This window comes from Monodelphis domestica, chromosome X (genome assembly GCF_027887165.1).
Source record: "Monodelphis domestica isolate mMonDom1 chromosome X, mMonDom1.pri, whole genome shotgun sequence".
Taxonomy (NCBI): domain Eukaryota; kingdom Metazoa; phylum Chordata; class Mammalia; order Didelphimorphia; family Didelphidae; genus Monodelphis; species Monodelphis domestica.
Window position 1 is genome coordinate 71,049,263 of NC_077235.1, and position 17,462 is coordinate 71,066,724.

The 17,462-nt window shown below is 52.9% G+C and overlaps 1 protein-coding gene across 3 annotated transcripts in view; it reads left to right on the plus strand.

Moving 5' to 3' along the window:
- The window catches only part of ARHGEF9 (Cdc42 guanine nucleotide exchange factor 9), a 288,936-nt gene that overhangs the window by 1,411 nt on the left and 270,063 nt on the right, over positions 1–17,462 (plus strand). The gene's annotated exons all lie outside the window — the stretch shown is intronic.

The following is a 17,462-nucleotide window of genomic DNA, read 5'->3' on the forward strand; positions in this document are numbered from 1 at the left end:
GACATGGCTTTGTTACGTCCTCACACCTGACCTCCCTCAGGGCCAATCCTGGCTGAGCCTGTTCTGCTCCCAGGGGCCTCTTGGCTCTGTGGGCCTGGGTTCTGGGACCCCTGCCTGCTCCCCTACGTCTTGGTAGGCCTTGGTGGGATCCCAGTCTTGGGGTACCAGCTCTGGGTACAGGGCAGAGCCAACTATGGGCTTCCTGGGGAGACACAGGCCTGTGGGGGAGGACAATGAGAGGGCGCCCTCTCATTCCTGCATCAAGGAACTGCTCCCAAGGCCTCTCCTTCCAGGCAGCCTGGTGCCATGTTGTGCCCCCCCCCCCCAGGGTTCCATAGAAAGCTAGATTTCCCAATTGTGGCTGGGCCCCAAGGACAAAGCACCTTGGGGGTGGGGGGGGGGAGGGGAAGAACATAGAATTTTAGAGATCTCACCCAGGCATGCATCTGGGATCTGAAGCTGGGAGGGAACTTGGAGGCCATTAGTCCAGCCTTCTCATTTTACAGAAAGGGAAACTGAGGCCCGGGAAAGGGAAGGGACTTGCCTAAAGGTTACAGACACAGTGTGTCAGAGGTGGGATTTGAACCCAGAGCTCTGCCTCTTTCCACTAGTGTTACTATGTGGCTTCTATGCCAGGCCTGAATTACTATGTGATCATGGGCAAACCTCAGTTTCCTTATCTGTAAAACCATCAGCTTGAACTCAGTATGCTCTAAGGTCCCTTCTGGCTCAAAATCCAACGACCATTTTAAACCTCAGTTTCTGTTTCCGTAGAATGGGGATAAAATTAACCTCTCCATCTTGCTGCAATGTCAGGAGGGAATCACTGTAACCCTAACATTTTTCCTAGAGAAATGGGATCTATGTTAATGGGGTTGTAGAGAGTTTGAGCATTCACCACTAACACTTCATACATGCAGAAATGATGGTTCAGAGCAGTGACTTGCCCAAGGTCCTATAGTCAGTAAGTGACTAAGCTCCACCCTGACCCAGGGCTCTATCCTGGTGACTTGGGTGGTGTCTCAAGGCTCTTGTTACCTCTGGCCAGGGACTGGCTGGGTTGGCTGACCTACTTTTGGAAACCACCTTAACCATAGACCAGGGCCTTGAGAAATGCCAGGGCCTCCTTCTCTGACTCAGTGACTCTCAGGGCCCTTCTTCATTTCCTGGTGCGCTAATGGTTGGCATAGTTGGTGCACATTTGGTGGCATGCCCCCCCCCAAGGGAGTGGAACCAATGGCAGGCCTGCTAGGACTTGGCAGTTGCAATGGGTGCTGCACAGGGCTGAGGATGGCAAGTAAGCTTGAAGGTTTGAGGGGAAGGGCTGGAGAAGTGGCCTAGGCCAGGCCCAGAGACAGTAGGGAAGCCATTGTTGCTTCTTGAGCAAAAGAGTAACCTAACATTTTCTTTTTTTAAACCCTCCTCACCTTCTGTCTTGGAATTCGTACTGTGTATCCGTTCCAAGGCAGAAGAGCAGTGAGGGCTAGGCAGTGGGGCTCAAGGGACTTGTCCAGGGTCACACAGCTGGGAAGTGTCTGAGGTCAGATTGGAACCCAGGACCTCCCGTCTCTGGGCCTGCCTGTCAATTCACTGAGCTACCCAGCTGCCCCCTAACATTTTCTTAAAGTGACTGGATGTGCTTTTGGGAGCAGGAAAACCAGTGAGTTCCCTGGCTGGGCTCCACCCTCTTGTGGGTGCTGCCCCATGTGCCCAGCTCCTCCTCAGTTCAGGCGTAACCGGAGCCCTTCCCCCTTTCCCTCACCTTCACTGCCTTTCTGCTGCGCCCCAGTTTCTTTCCCCTTAATTTCCCTTAATTCCTCTGCTGGGGGGACTGTGTTTTGGAGAGGGAGGGGCACGAAACGTCTTTGTAATCCAACTGCACCTCCCGCTGCTGGGCAGAACTGCTCAGCTCTTAGGGAGGACCCCCCCTTCCCTGGCTCTTTCAGCCCCTCTCGTCTCCCCCCTCCCCCCTTCTCTCTCTGGCTCTCGTCCCTCTGTTTCTCTTTCTCTGTGTCTCTCGCTTTCTCCCTATCTCTCTGAATCAGGACGCAAGTGCCCCAGACCCCATCCCTGGCCTCCCCAGCTCTTCGGCCGTCACCCCAGGGGGCTGAGGAGATTCAGGAGACAGTGACTGTGGCACCTGGCTAGGGGCTGGGCCCACAGCACTGACCAATTGTGATCCAGAGATGGAACCCCAAGAGAATCCCACAATTCCATTGGCTGCCTCCCCCCCCAAAGCCTCTGCCTCTCTGTGTCCCTCCTCGAAGGGTCTCCATTTTGTTTGTCACTTCCTCTTAAAGACCCTGACCCGCTGCCTAAGAGTGAGCATCTCCACTGCTGAGTGCTGTAGGGAAGGTGGCTGAGGGGAGCACGGGCATGGGCAGCAATGGGTGGAGGCGACAAGGAGAGATGCGGAGAGACGCAGAGACAGAGGCAGAGACACAGACAGAGACACAGAGACAGAGACACAGAGACAGAGGAGAGACAGACAGAGACACAGAGAGGAGACACAGACAGAGACACAGAGACAGAGGCAGAGACAGAGGAGAGACAGAGAGAGACACAGACAGAGACACAAAGAGACACAGAGACAGAGGCAGAGACAGAGAGGAGAGACGCAGACAGAGACACAGAGGAGAGACACAGACAGAGACACAGAGACAGAGGCAGAGACAGAGGAGAGACAGAGAGAGACACAGACAGAGACACAAAGAGACACAGAGACAGAGGCAGAGACAGAGAGGAGAGACGCAGACAGAGACACAGAGGAGAGACACAGACAGAGACACAGAGACAGAGGCAGAGACAGAGGAGAGACAGAGAGAGACACAGACAGAGACACAAAGAGACACAGAGACAGAGGCAGAGACAGAGAGGAGAGACGCAGACAGAGACACAGAGGAGAGACACAGACAGAGACACAGAGAGGAGACACAGACAGAGACACAGAGACAGAGACACAGAGACAGAGGCAGAGACAGAGGAGAGACAGAGAGAGACACAGACAGAGACACAAAGAGACACAGAGACAGAGGCAGAGACAGAGAGGAGAGACGCAGACAGAGACACAGAGAGGAGCCAGAGACACAGAGAGGAGAGCCGCAGAGACAGAGGCAGAGACAGAGAGGAGAGACACAGACAGAGACACAGAGGAGAGACACAGACAGAGACACAGAGAGGAGACACAGACAGAGACGCAGAGACACAGAGACAGAGGTAGAGACAGAGGAGAGACAGAGAGAGACAGACAGAGACACAGAGAGGAGACACAGACAGAGACACAGAGAGGAAACACAGACAGAGACACAGAGACAGATACACAGAGACAGAGGAGACACAGAGACAGAGAGACAGAGACGGAGACGCAGAGACAGAGACAGACACAGAGGAGACGCAGAGACGGAGACGGAGACGCAGAGACAGAGACAGAGACACAGAGGAGACGCAGAGACAGAGACTGAGACACAGAGAGGAGACACAGACAGAGACACAGAGACAGAGGCAGAGACAGAGGAGAGACAGAGAGAGACACAGACAGAGACACAAAGAGACACAGAGACAGAGGCAGAGACAGAGAGGAGAGACGCAGACAGAGACACAGAGGAGAGACACAGACAGAGACACAGAGAGGAGACACAGACAGAGACACAGAGACAGAGACACAGAGACAGAGGCAGAGACAGAGGAGAGACAGAGAGAGACAGACAGAGACACAGAGAGGAGACACAGACAGAGACACAGAGAGGAAACACAGACAGAGACGCAGAGACACAGAGACAGAGGTAGAGACAGAGGAGAGACAGAGAGAGACAGACAGAGACACAGAGAGGAGACACAGACAGAGACACAGAGAGGAAACACAGACAGAGACACAGAGACAGATACACAGAGACAGAGGAGACACAGAGACAGAGAGACAGAGACGGAGACGCAGAGACAGAGACAGACACAGAGGAGACGCAGAGACGGAGACGGAGACGCAGAGACAGAGACAGAGACACAGAGGAGACGCAGAGACAGAGACTGAGACACAGAGAGGAGACACAGACAGAGACACAGAGACAGAGGCAGAGACAGAGGAGAGACAGAGAGAGACACAGACAGAGACACAAAGAGACACAGAGACAGAGGCAGAGACAGAGAGGAGAGACGCAGACAGAGACACAGAGGAGAGACACAGACAGAGACACAGAGAGGAGACACAGACAGAGACACAGAGACAGAGACACAGAGACAGAGGCAGAGACAGAGGAGAGACAGAGAGAGACACAGACAGAGACACAAAGAGACACAGAGACAGAGGCAGAGACAGAGAGGAGAGACACAGACAGAGACACAGAGGAGAGACACAGACAGAGACACAGAGAGGAGACACAGACAGAGACACAGAGACAGAGACACAGAGACAGAGGCAGAGACAGAGGAGAGACAGAGAGAGACACAGACAGAGACACAAAGAGACACAGAGACAGAGGCAGAGACAGAGAGGAGAGACGCAGACAGAGACACAGAGAGGAGCCAGAGACACAGAGAGGAGAGCCGCAGAGACAGAGGCAGAGACAGAGAGGAGAGACACAGACAGAGACACAGAGGAGAGACACAGACAGAGACACAGAGAGGAGACACAGACAGAGACACAGAGACAGAGACACAGAGACAGAGGCAGAGACAGAGGAGAGACAGAGAGAGACACAGACAGAGACACAAAGAGACACAGAGACAGAGGCAGAGACAGAGAGGAGAGACGCAGACAGAGACACAGAGAGGAGCCAGAGACACAGAGAGGAGAGCCGCAGAGACAGAGGCAGAGACAGAGAGGAGAGACACAGACAGAGACACAGAGGAGAGACACAGACAGAGACACAGAGAGGAGACAGAGACAGAGACGCAGAGACACAGAGACAGAGGTAGAGACAGAGGAGAGACAGAGAGAGACACAGACAGAGACACAAAGAGACACAGAGACAGAGGCAGAGACAGAGAGGAGAGACGCAGACAGAGACACAGAGGAGAGACACAGACAGAGACACAGAGAGGAGACACAGACAGAGACACAGAGACAGAGACACAGAGACAGAGGCAGAGACAGAGGAGAGACAGAGAGAGACACAGACAGAGACACAAAGAGACACAGAGACAGAGGCAGAGACAGAGAGGAGAGACGCAGACAGAGACACAGAGAGGAGACACAGACAGAGACGCAGAGACACAGAGACAGAGGTAGAGACAGAGGAGAGACAGAGAGAGACAGACAGAGACACAGAGAGGAGACACAGACAGAGACACAGAGAGGAAACACAGACAGAGACACAGAGACAGATACACAGAGACAGAGGAGACACAGAGACAGAGAGACAGAGACGGAGACGCAGAGACAGAGACAGACACAGAGGAGACGCAGAGACGGAGACGGAGACGCAGAGACAGAGACAGAGACACAGAGGAGACGCAGAGACAGAGACTGAGACACAGAGAGGAGACACAGACAGAGACACAGAGACAGAGGCAGAGACAGAGGAGAGACAGAGAGAGACACAGACAGAGACACAAAGAGACACAGAGACAGAGACACAGAGACAGAGACACAGAGACAGAGACACAGAGACAGAGGAGACACAGACACAAAGGAGGAGCAGAGACAGAGATAGAGACACAGAGGAGACACAGAGACACAGAGACAGAGACACAGAGACAGACACACAGAGACAGAGGAGACGCAGAGACAGAGACACAGAGACAGAGGAGACGCAGAGACAGAGACACAGAGACAGAGGAGACACAGACACAAAGGAGGAGCACAGACAGAGATAGAGACACAGAGGAGACACAGAGACACAGAGACAGAGACACAGAGACAGAGGAGACGCAGAGACAGACACACAGAGAGGAGACACAGAGACAGACAGAGGCAGAGAGGAGAGACACAGAGACAGAGACACAGACAGAGACACAGAGAGGAGAGACACAGAGACACAGAGACAGAGAGGAGAGACACAGAGACAGAGACACAGAGACAGAGGAGACGCAGAGACAGAGACACAGAGACAGAGGAGACGCAGAGACAGAGACACAGAGACAGAGGAGACACAGACACAAAGGAGGAGCACAGACAGAGATAGAGACACAGAGGAGACACAGAGACACAGAGACAGAGACGCAGAGACAGACACACAGAGAGGAGACACAGAGACAGACAGAGGCAGAGAGGAGAGACACAGAGACAGAGACACAGAGAGGAGACACAGACAGAGACACAGAGAGGAGAGACACAGAGACAGAGACACAGAGACAGAGGAGACGCAGAGACAGAGACACAGAGACAGAGGAGACACAGACACAAAGGAGGAGCACAGACAGAGATAGAGACACAGAGGAGACACAGAGACACAGAGACAGAGACACAGAGACAGAGACACAGAGACAGAGGAGACGCAGAGACAGAGACACAGAGACAGAGACACAGAGACAGAGACACAGAGACAGAGGAGACACAGACACAGAGACAGAGACACAGACACAGAGGAGACACAGAGAGAGAGAGACAGAGGAGACGCAGAGACAGAGACACAGAGACAGAGGAGACGCAGAGACAGAGACACAGAGACAGAGACACAGAGACAGAGACAAAGAGACAGAGGAGACACAGACACAGAGACAGAGACACAGACACAGAGGAGACACAGAGAGAGAGACAGAGGAGACGCAGAGACAGAGACACAGACACAGAGAAGACACAGAGACAGAGACGGAGACGCAGAGACAGAGACACAGACACAGAGAAGACACAGAGACAGAGACGGAGACGCAGAGACAGAGACAGAGGAGACGCAGAGATGGAGACACAGAGACAGAGACACAGAGACAGAGACACAGAGACAGAGGAGACACAGACACAGAGGAGACACAGAGAGAGAGAGACAGAGACGGAGATGCAGAGACAGAGACACAGACACAGAGAAGACACAGAGACAGAGACGGAGACGCAGAGACGGAGACACAGAGACAGAGGAGACACAGAGACAGAGACACAGAGACAGAGGAGACACAGACACAGAGACAGAGACACGGAGACAGAGACACAGAGACAGAGACACAGAGACAGAGGAGACACAGACACAGAGACAGAGACACAGACACAGAGGAGACGCAGAGACAGAGACAGAGACACAGAGACAGAGACACAGAGACAGAGACACAGAGACAGAGACACAGAGACAGAGGAGACACAGACACAGAGACAGAGACACAGACACAGAGGAGACGCAGAGACAGAGACAGAGACACAGAGACAGAGACACAGAGACAGAGACACAGAGACAGAGACACAGACACAGAGGAGACACAGACACAGAGACAGAGACACAGACACAGAGGAGACACAGAGAGAGAGAGACAGAGACGGAGATGTAGAGACAGAGACACAGACACAGAGAAGACACAGAGACAGAGACGGAGACGCAGAGACAGAGACAGAGGAGACGCAGAGACGGAGACACAGAGACAGAGACACAGAGACAGAGACACAGAGACAGAGGAGACACAGACACAGAGGAGACACAGAGAGAGAGAGACAGAGACGGAGATGCAGAGACAGAGACACAGACACAGAGAAGACAGAGAGACAGAGACGGAGACGCAGAGACAGAGACACAGACACAGAGGAGACGCAGAGAAGGAAACACAGAGACAGAGTAGACACAGACACACAGACAGAGACACAGAGACAGAGGAGACACAGAGACAGAGACACAGAGACAGAGGAGACACAGACACACAGACAGAGACACAGAGACAGAGGAGACACATAGACAGAGAGACAGAGACGGAGATGCAGAGACAGAGACACAGACACAGAGAAGACACAGAGACAAAGACGGAGACGCAGAGACAGAGACACAGAGACAGAGGAGATGCAGAGACAGAGACGGAGACGCAGAGACAGAGACACAGAGACAGAGGAGACGCAGAGACAGAGACACAGAGACAGAGGAGACGCAGAGACAGAGACACAGAGACAGAGGAGACGCAGAGACAGAGACACAGAGACAGAGACAGAGACACAGACACAGAGGAGACGCAGAGACGGAGACGCAGAGACAGAGACAGAGACACAGACACAGAGGAGACGCAGAGACGGAGATGGAGACGCAGAGACAGAGACACAGACACAGAGGAGACGCATAGACGGAGACGGAGACACAGAAACAGAGACACAGACACAGAGGAGACGCAGAGACAGAGACACAGACACAGAGACAGAGACACAGAGACAGAGACACAGAGACAGAGACACAGAGACAGAGGAGACACAGACACAGAGACAGAGACACAGACACAGAGACAGAGACACAGAGATAGAGACACAGAGACAGAGACACAGAGACAGAGACACAGAGACAGAGGAGACACAGACACAGAGACAGAGACACGGAGACAGAGACACAGAGACAGAGACACAGAGACAGAGACACAGAGACAGAGGAGACACAGACACAGAGACAGAGACACGGAGACAGAGACACAGAGACAGAGGAGACACAGAGACAGAGAAGACAGACACAGAGACAGAGACACGGAGACAGAGACACAGAGACAGAGACACAGAGACAGAGGAGACAGACACAGAGACAGAGACACGGAGAAAGAGGAGACACAGACACAGAGACAGAGAAGACACAGAGACAGAGACGGAGACGCAGACACAGAGGAGACACAGAGAGAGAGAGACAGAGACGGAGATGCAGAGACAGAGACACAGACACAGAGAAGACACAGAGACAGAGACACAGAGACAGAGGCAGAGACAGAGGAGAGACAGAGAGAGACACAGACAGAGACACAAAGAGACACAGAGACAGAGGCAGAGACAGAGAGGAGAGACGCAGACAGAGACACAGAGGAGAGACACAGACAGAGACACAGAGAGGAGACACAGACAGAGACACAGAGACAGAGACACAGAGACAGAGGCAGAGACAGAGGAGAGACAGAGAGAGACAGACAGAGACACAGAGAGGAGACACAGACAGAGACACAGAGAGGAAACACAGACAGAGACGCAGAGACACAGAGACAGAGGTAGAGACAGAGGAGAGACAGAGAGAGACAGACAGAGACACAGAGAGGAGACACAGACAGAGACACAGAGAGGAAACACAGACAGAGACACAGAGACAGATACACAGAGACAGAGGAGACACAGAGACAGAGAGACAGAGACGGAGACGCAGAGACAGAGACAGACACAGAGGAGACGCAGAGACGGAGACGGAGACGCAGAGACAGAGACAGAGACACAGAGGAGACGCAGAGACAGAGACTGAGACACAGAGAGGAGACACAGACAGAGACACAGAGACAGAGGCAGAGACAGAGGAGAGACAGAGAGAGACACAGACAGAGACACAAAGAGACACAGAGACAGAGGCAGAGACAGAGAGGAGAGACGCAGACAGAGACACAGAGGAGAGACACAGACAGAGACACAGAGAGGAGACACAGACAGAGACACAGAGACAGAGACACAGAGACAGAGGCAGAGACAGAGGAGAGACAGAGAGAGACACAGACAGAGACACAAAGAGACACAGAGACAGAGGCAGAGACAGAGAGGAGAGACGCAGACAGAGACACAGAGAGGAGCCAGAGACACAGAGAGGAGAGCCGCAGAGACAGAGGCAGAGACAGAGAGGAGAGACACAGACAGAGACACAGAGGAGAGACACAGACAGAGACACAGAGAGGAGACACAGACAGAGACACAGAGACAGAGACACAGAGACAGAGGCAGAGACAGAGGAGAGACAGAGAGAGACACAGACAGAGACACAAAGAGACACAGAGACAGAGGCAGAGACAGAGAGGAGAGACGCAGACAGAGACACAGAGAGGAGCCAGAGACACAGAGAGGAGAGCCGCAGAGACAGAGGCAGAGACAGAGAGGAGAGACACAGACAGAGACACAGAGGAGAGACACAGACAGAGACACAGAGAGGAGACAGAGACAGAGACGCAGAGACACAGAGACAGAGGTAGAGACAGAGGAGAGACAGAGAGAGACACAGACAGAGACACAAAGAGACACAGAGACAGAGGCAGAGACAGAGAGGAGAGACGCAGACAGAGACACAGAGGAGAGACACAGACAGAGACACAGAGAGGAGACACAGACAGAGACACAGAGACAGAGACACAGAGACAGAGGCAGAGACAGAGGAGAGACAGAGAGAGACACAGACAGAGACACAAAGAGACACAGAGACAGAGGCAGAGACAGAGAGGAGAGACGCAGACAGAGACACAGAGAGGAGACACAGACAGAGACGCAGAGACACAGAGACAGAGGTAGAGACAGAGGAGAGACAGAGAGAGACAGACAGAGACACAGAGAGGAGACACAGACAGAGACACAGAGAGGAAACACAGACAGAGACACAGAGACAGATACACAGAGACAGAGGAGACACAGAGACAGAGAGACAGAGACGGAGACGCAGAGACAGAGACAGACACAGAGGAGACGCAGAGACGGAGACGGAGACGCAGAGACAGAGACAGAGACACAGAGGAGACGCAGAGACAGAGACTGAGACACAGAGAGGAGACACAGACAGAGACACAGAGACAGAGGCAGAGACAGAGGAGAGACAGAGAGAGACACAGACAGAGACACAAAGAGACACAGAGACAGAGACACAGAGACAGAGACACAGAGACAGAGACACAGAGACAGAGGAGACACAGACACAAAGGAGGAGCAGAGACAGAGATAGAGACACAGAGGAGACACAGAGACACAGAGACAGAGACACAGAGACAGACACACAGAGACAGAGGAGACGCAGAGACAGAGACACAGAGACAGAGGAGACGCAGAGACAGAGACACAGAGACAGAGGAGACACAGACACAAAGGAGGAGCACAGACAGAGATAGAGACACAGAGGAGACACAGAGACACAGAGACAGAGACACAGAGACAGAGGAGACGCAGAGACAGACACACAGAGAGGAGACACAGAGACAGACAGAGGCAGAGAGGAGAGACACAGAGACAGAGACACAGACAGAGACACAGAGAGGAGAGACACAGAGACACAGAGACAGAGAGGAGAGACACAGAGACAGAGACACAGAGACAGAGGAGACGCAGAGACAGAGACACAGAGACAGAGGAGACGCAGAGACAGAGACACAGAGACAGAGGAGACGCAGAGACAGAGACACAGAGACAGAGGAGACACAGACACAAAGGAGGAGCACAGACAGAGATAGAGACACAGAGGAGACACAGAGACACAGAGACAGAGACGCAGAGACAGACACACAGAGAGGAGACACAGAGACAGACAGAGGCAGAGAGGAGAGACACAGAGACAGAGACACAGAGAGGAGACACAGACAGAGACACAGAGAGGAGAGACACAGAGACAGAGACACAGAGACAGAGGAGACGCAGAGACAGAGACACAGAGACAGAGGAGACACAGACACAAAGGAGGAGCACAGACAGAGATAGAGACACAGAGGAGACACAGAGACACAGAGACAGAGACACAGAGACAGAGACACAGAGACAGAGGAGACGCAGAGACAGAGACACAGAGACAGAGACACAGAGACAGAGACACAGAGACAGAGGAGACACAGACACAGAGACAGAGACACAGACACAGAGGAGACACAGAGAGAGAGAGACAGAGGAGACGCAGAGACAGAGACACAGAGACAGAGGAGACGCAGAGACAGAGACACAGAGACAGAGACACAGAGACAGAGACAAAGAGACAGAGGAGACACAGACACAGAGACAGAGACACAGACACAGAGGAGACACAGAGAGAGAGACAGAGGAGACGCAGAGACAGAGACACAGACACAGAGAAGACACAGAGACAGAGACGGAGACGCAGAGACAGAGACACAGACACAGAGAAGACACAGAGACAGAGACGGAGACGCAGAGACAGAGACAGAGGAGACGCAGAGATGGAGACACAGAGACAGAGACACAGAGACAGAGACACAGAGACAGAGGAGACACAGACACAGAGGAGACACAGAGAGAGAGAGACAGAGACGGAGATGCAGAGACAGAGACACAGACACAGAGAAGACACAGAGACAGAGACGGAGACGCAGAGACGGAGACACAGAGACAGAGGAGACACAGAGACAGAGACACAGAGACAGAGGAGACACAGACACAGAGACAGAGACACGGAGACAGAGACACAGAGACAGAGACACAGAGACAGAGGAGACACAGACACAGAGACAGAGACACAGACACAGAGGAGACGCAGAGACAGAGACAGAGACACAGAGACAGAGACACAGAGACAGAGACACAGAGACAGAGACACAGAGACAGAGACACAGAGACAGAGGAGACACAGACACAGAGACAGAGACACAGACACAGAGGAGACGCAGAGACAGAGACAGAGACACAGAGACAGAGACACAGAGACAGAGACACAGAGACAGAGACACAGAGACAGAGGAGACACAGACACAGAGACAGAGACACAGACACAGAGGAGACGCAGAGACAGAGACAGAGACACAGAGACAGAGACACAGAGACAGAGACACAGAGACAGAGACACAGACACAGAGGAGACACAGACACAGAGACAGAGACACAGACACAGAGGAGACACAGAGAGAGAGAGACAGAGACGGAGATGTAGAGACAGAGACACAGACACAGAGAAGACACAGAGACAGAGACGGAGACGCAGAGACAGAGACAGAGGAGACGCAGAGACGGAGACACAGAGACAGAGACACAGAGACAGAGACACAGAGACAGAGGAGACACAGACACAGAGGAGACACAGAGAGAGAGAGACAGAGACGGAGATGCAGAGACAGAGACACAGACACAGAGAAGACAGAGAGACAGAGACGGAGACGCAGAGACAGAGACACAGACACAGAGGAGACGCAGAGAAGGAAACACAGAGACAGAGTAGACACAGACACACAGACAGAGACACAGAGACAGAGGAGACACATAGACAGAGAGACAGAGACGGAGATGCAGAGACAGAGACACAGACACAGAGAAGACACAGAGACAAAGACGGAGACGCAGAGACAGAGACACAGAGACAGAGGAGATGCAGAGACAGAGACGGAGACGCAGAGACAGAGACACAGAGACAGAGGAGACGCAGAGACAGAGACACAGAGACAGAGGAGACGCAGAGACAGAGACACAGAGACAGAGGAGACGCAGAGACAGAGACACAGAGACAGAGACAGAGACACAGACACAGAGGAGACGCAGAGACGGAGACGCAGAGACAGAGACAGAGACACAGACACAGAGGAGACGCAGAGACGGAGATGGAGACGCAGAGACAGAGACACAGACACAGAGGAGACGCATAGACGGAGACGGAGACACAGAAACAGAGACACAGACACAGAGGAGACGCAGAGACAGAGACACAGACACAGAGACAGAGACACAGAGACAGAGACACAGAGACAGAGACACAGAGACAGAGGAGACACAGACACAGAGACAGAGACACAGACACAGAGACAGAGACACAGAGATAGAGACACAGAGACAGAGACACAGAGACAGAGACACAGAGACAGAGGAGACACAGACACAGAGACAGAGACACGGAGACAGAGACACAGAGACAGAGACACAGAGACAGAGACACAGAGACAGAGGAGACACAGACACAGAGACAGAGACACGGAGACAGAGACACAGAGACAGAGGAGACACAGAGACAGAGAAGACAGACACAGAGACAGAGACACGGAGACAGAGACACAGAGACAGAGACACAGAGACAGAGGAGACAGACACAGAGACAGAGACACGGAGAAAGAGGAGACACAGACACAGAGACAGAGAAGACACAGAGACAGAGACGGAGACGCAGACACAGAGGAGACACAGAGAGAGAGAGACAGAGACGGAGATGCAGAGACAGAGACACAGACACAGAGAAGACACAGAGACAGAGACGGAGACGCAGAGACTGAGACAGAGGAGACGCAGAGACGGAGACACAGAGACAGAGGAGACACAGAGACAGAGACAGAAACACAGACACAGAGGAGACACAGAGACAGAGACGGAGACGCAGAGACAGAGGAGACACAGAGACAGAGACGGAGACGCAGAGACAGAGAAGACACAGACACAGAGGAGACACAGAGACGGAGGCGCAGAGACAGAGACAGAGACACAGACACAGAGGAGACGCATAGACGGAGACGGAGACACAGAGACAGAGACACAGAGACAGAAGAGACACAGAGACAGAGACACAGAGACAGAGGAGACAGAGACGGAGACACAGACACAGAGACACAGAGACAGAGACAGAGGAGACACAGAGACAGAGACACAGAGACAGAGACACAGAGACAGAGGAGACACAGACACAGAGACACAGAGACAGAGACACAGAGACAGAGGAGAGACAGAGACACAGAGACAGAGACACGGAGACAGAGGAGACACAGAGACAGAGACGGAAACGCAGAGACACAGACACAGACACAGAGGAGACGCAGAGAGAGAGACGGAACACAGAGACAGAGACACAGAGACAGAGGATAACCAGAGACACAGAGACAGAGACACAGAGACAGAGACACAGAGACAGAGGATAACCAGAGACACAGAGACAGAGACACAGAGACAGAGGAGACGCAGAGACAATGACACAGAGACAGAGAAGACACAGAGACAGAGGAGACACAGAGACAGAGACGCAGAGACAGAGACAGAGACACAGAGAAGACACAGAGATAGAGACACAGAGACAGAGGAGACACAGACACAGAGACACAGAGACAGAGACGCGGAGACAGAGGAGAGACAGAGACACAGAGACAGAGGAGACGCAGAGACAGAGACACAGAGACAGAGAAGACACAGAGACAGAGACGGAAACGCAGAGACACAGACACAGACACAGAGGAGACGCAGAGACAGAGACGGAACACAGAGACAGAGACAGAGGAGACACAGAGACACAGAGACAGAGACACAGAGACAGAGGATAACCAGAGACACAGAGACAGAGACACAGAGACAGAGGAGACACAGACACAGAGACACAGAGACAGAGGAGACACAGAGACAGAGAAGACACAGACACAGAGACAGAGACACAGAGACAGAGACACAGAGACAGAGGAGACACAGACACAGAGACACAGACACAGACACAGAGACACAGAGACAGAGACACAGAGACAGAGGAGACACAGACACAGAGACACAGAGACAGAGACACGGAGACAAAGGAGAGACAGAGACACAGAGACAGAAACGGACACGCAGAGACAGAGACACAGAGACAGAACACAGAGACAGAGGAGACAGACACAGAGACACAGAGACAGAGGAGACGCAGAGACAGAGACACAGAGACAGAGAAGACACAGACACAGAGACACAGAGACAGAGACACGGAGACAGAGGAGAGACAGAGACACAGAGACAGAGACACAGAGACAGAGGAGACACAGACACAGAGACACAGAGACAGAGACACGGAGACAGAGGAGAGACAGAGACACAGAGACAGAGACACAGAGACAGAGGACACACAGACACAGAGACACAGACAGAGAGACAAAGACACAGAGACACAGAGACAGAGGAGAAGCAGAGACAGAGACACAGAGACAGAGACACAGAGACAGAGACACAGAGACAGAGGAGACACAGACACAGAGACACAGAGACAGAGACACAGACACAGAGACACAGACACAGACACAGAGACACAGACACAGAGACACAGACACAGAGACACAGACACAGAGACACAGAGACACAGACACAGAGACAGAGGAGACAGAGACACAGAGACAGAGACAGAGACACAGAGACAGAGGAGACACAGAGAGGAGACACAGACAAGGAGAGGAGACAGAGAGACAGAGACAGAGGCAGAGAGGAGAGACACAGACAGAGACGTAGAGAGGAGACACAGACACAGAGGAGGAGCAGAGACAGAGATAGAGACACAGAGACAGAGACACAGAGACAGAAGAGACGCAGAGACAGAGACACAGAGACAGAAGAGACAAAGAGACAGAGACACAAAGACAGAGGAGACACAGACAGAGACACAGAGACAGAGACACAGACACAGAGACAGAGACACAGACACAGAGGAGACGCAGAGACAGAGACAGAGACTCAGAGACAGAGACACAGAGACACAGAGACAGAGACAGAGGAGACACAGACACAGAGACACAGAGACAGAGAGAGAGGAGACACAGAGACAGAGACAGAGGAGACACAGACACAGAGGAGACGCAGAGACTGAGTCGGAGACACAGAGACAGAGACACAGACACAGAGGAGACGCAGAGACAGAGAGAGGAGACGCAGAGACAGAGACACAGAGGAGATGCAGAGACAGAGGAGACACAGCGGAGACGCAGAGACACAGACACAGAGGAGACGCAGAGACAGAGACACAGACACAGAGGAGACGCAGAGACTGAGTCGGAGACACAGAGACAGAGACACAGACACAGAGGAGACGCAGAGACAGAGACACAGACACAGAGGAGACGCAGAGACAGAGACTGAGACACAGAGAGGAGACGCAGAGACAGAAACACAGACACAGAGGAGATGCAGAGACAGAGACACAGAGGAGACGCAGAGACAGAGACACAGAGACAGAGAAGACACAGAGACAGAGACACAGACACAGACACAGAGAAGACACAGACACAGAGGAGACGCAGAGACTGAGTCGGAGACACAGAGACAGAGACACAGACACAGAGGAGACGCAGAGACAGAGAGAGGAGACGCAGAGACAGAGACAGAGACACAGAGACGACACAGAGACAGAAACGGAGAAGCAGAGACAGAGACACAGAGACAGAGGAGACGCAGAGACAGAGACACAGATACAGAGACACAGAGACAGAGACACAGAGACAGAGACACAGAGGAGAAGCAGAGACAGAGACAGAGGAGACACAGAGGAGACGCAGAGACACAGACACAGAGGAGACGCAGAGACAGAGACAGAGACACAGAGGAGACGCAGAGACAGAGACACAGAGACAGAGACACAGAGACAGAGACACAGAGGAGAAGCAGAGACAGAGACCGAGGAGACACAGAGGAGACGCAGAGACAGAGACACAGAGGAGACGCAGAGACAGAGACAGAGACACAGAGGAGACGCAGAGACAGAGACACAGAGGAGACACAGAGACTGAGACAGAGACGCAGAGACAGAGAAGACACAGAGACAAAGACACAGACAGGGACACACAGACAGAGGATACCGTGAGACAGAGACAGAGACCCAGAGACAGAGGAGACGCAGAGACAGAGACACAGAGGAGACACAGACACAGAGGAGACGCAGAGACAGAGACAGAGACACAGAGGAGACGCAGAGACTGAGACGGAGACACAGAGACAGAGACAC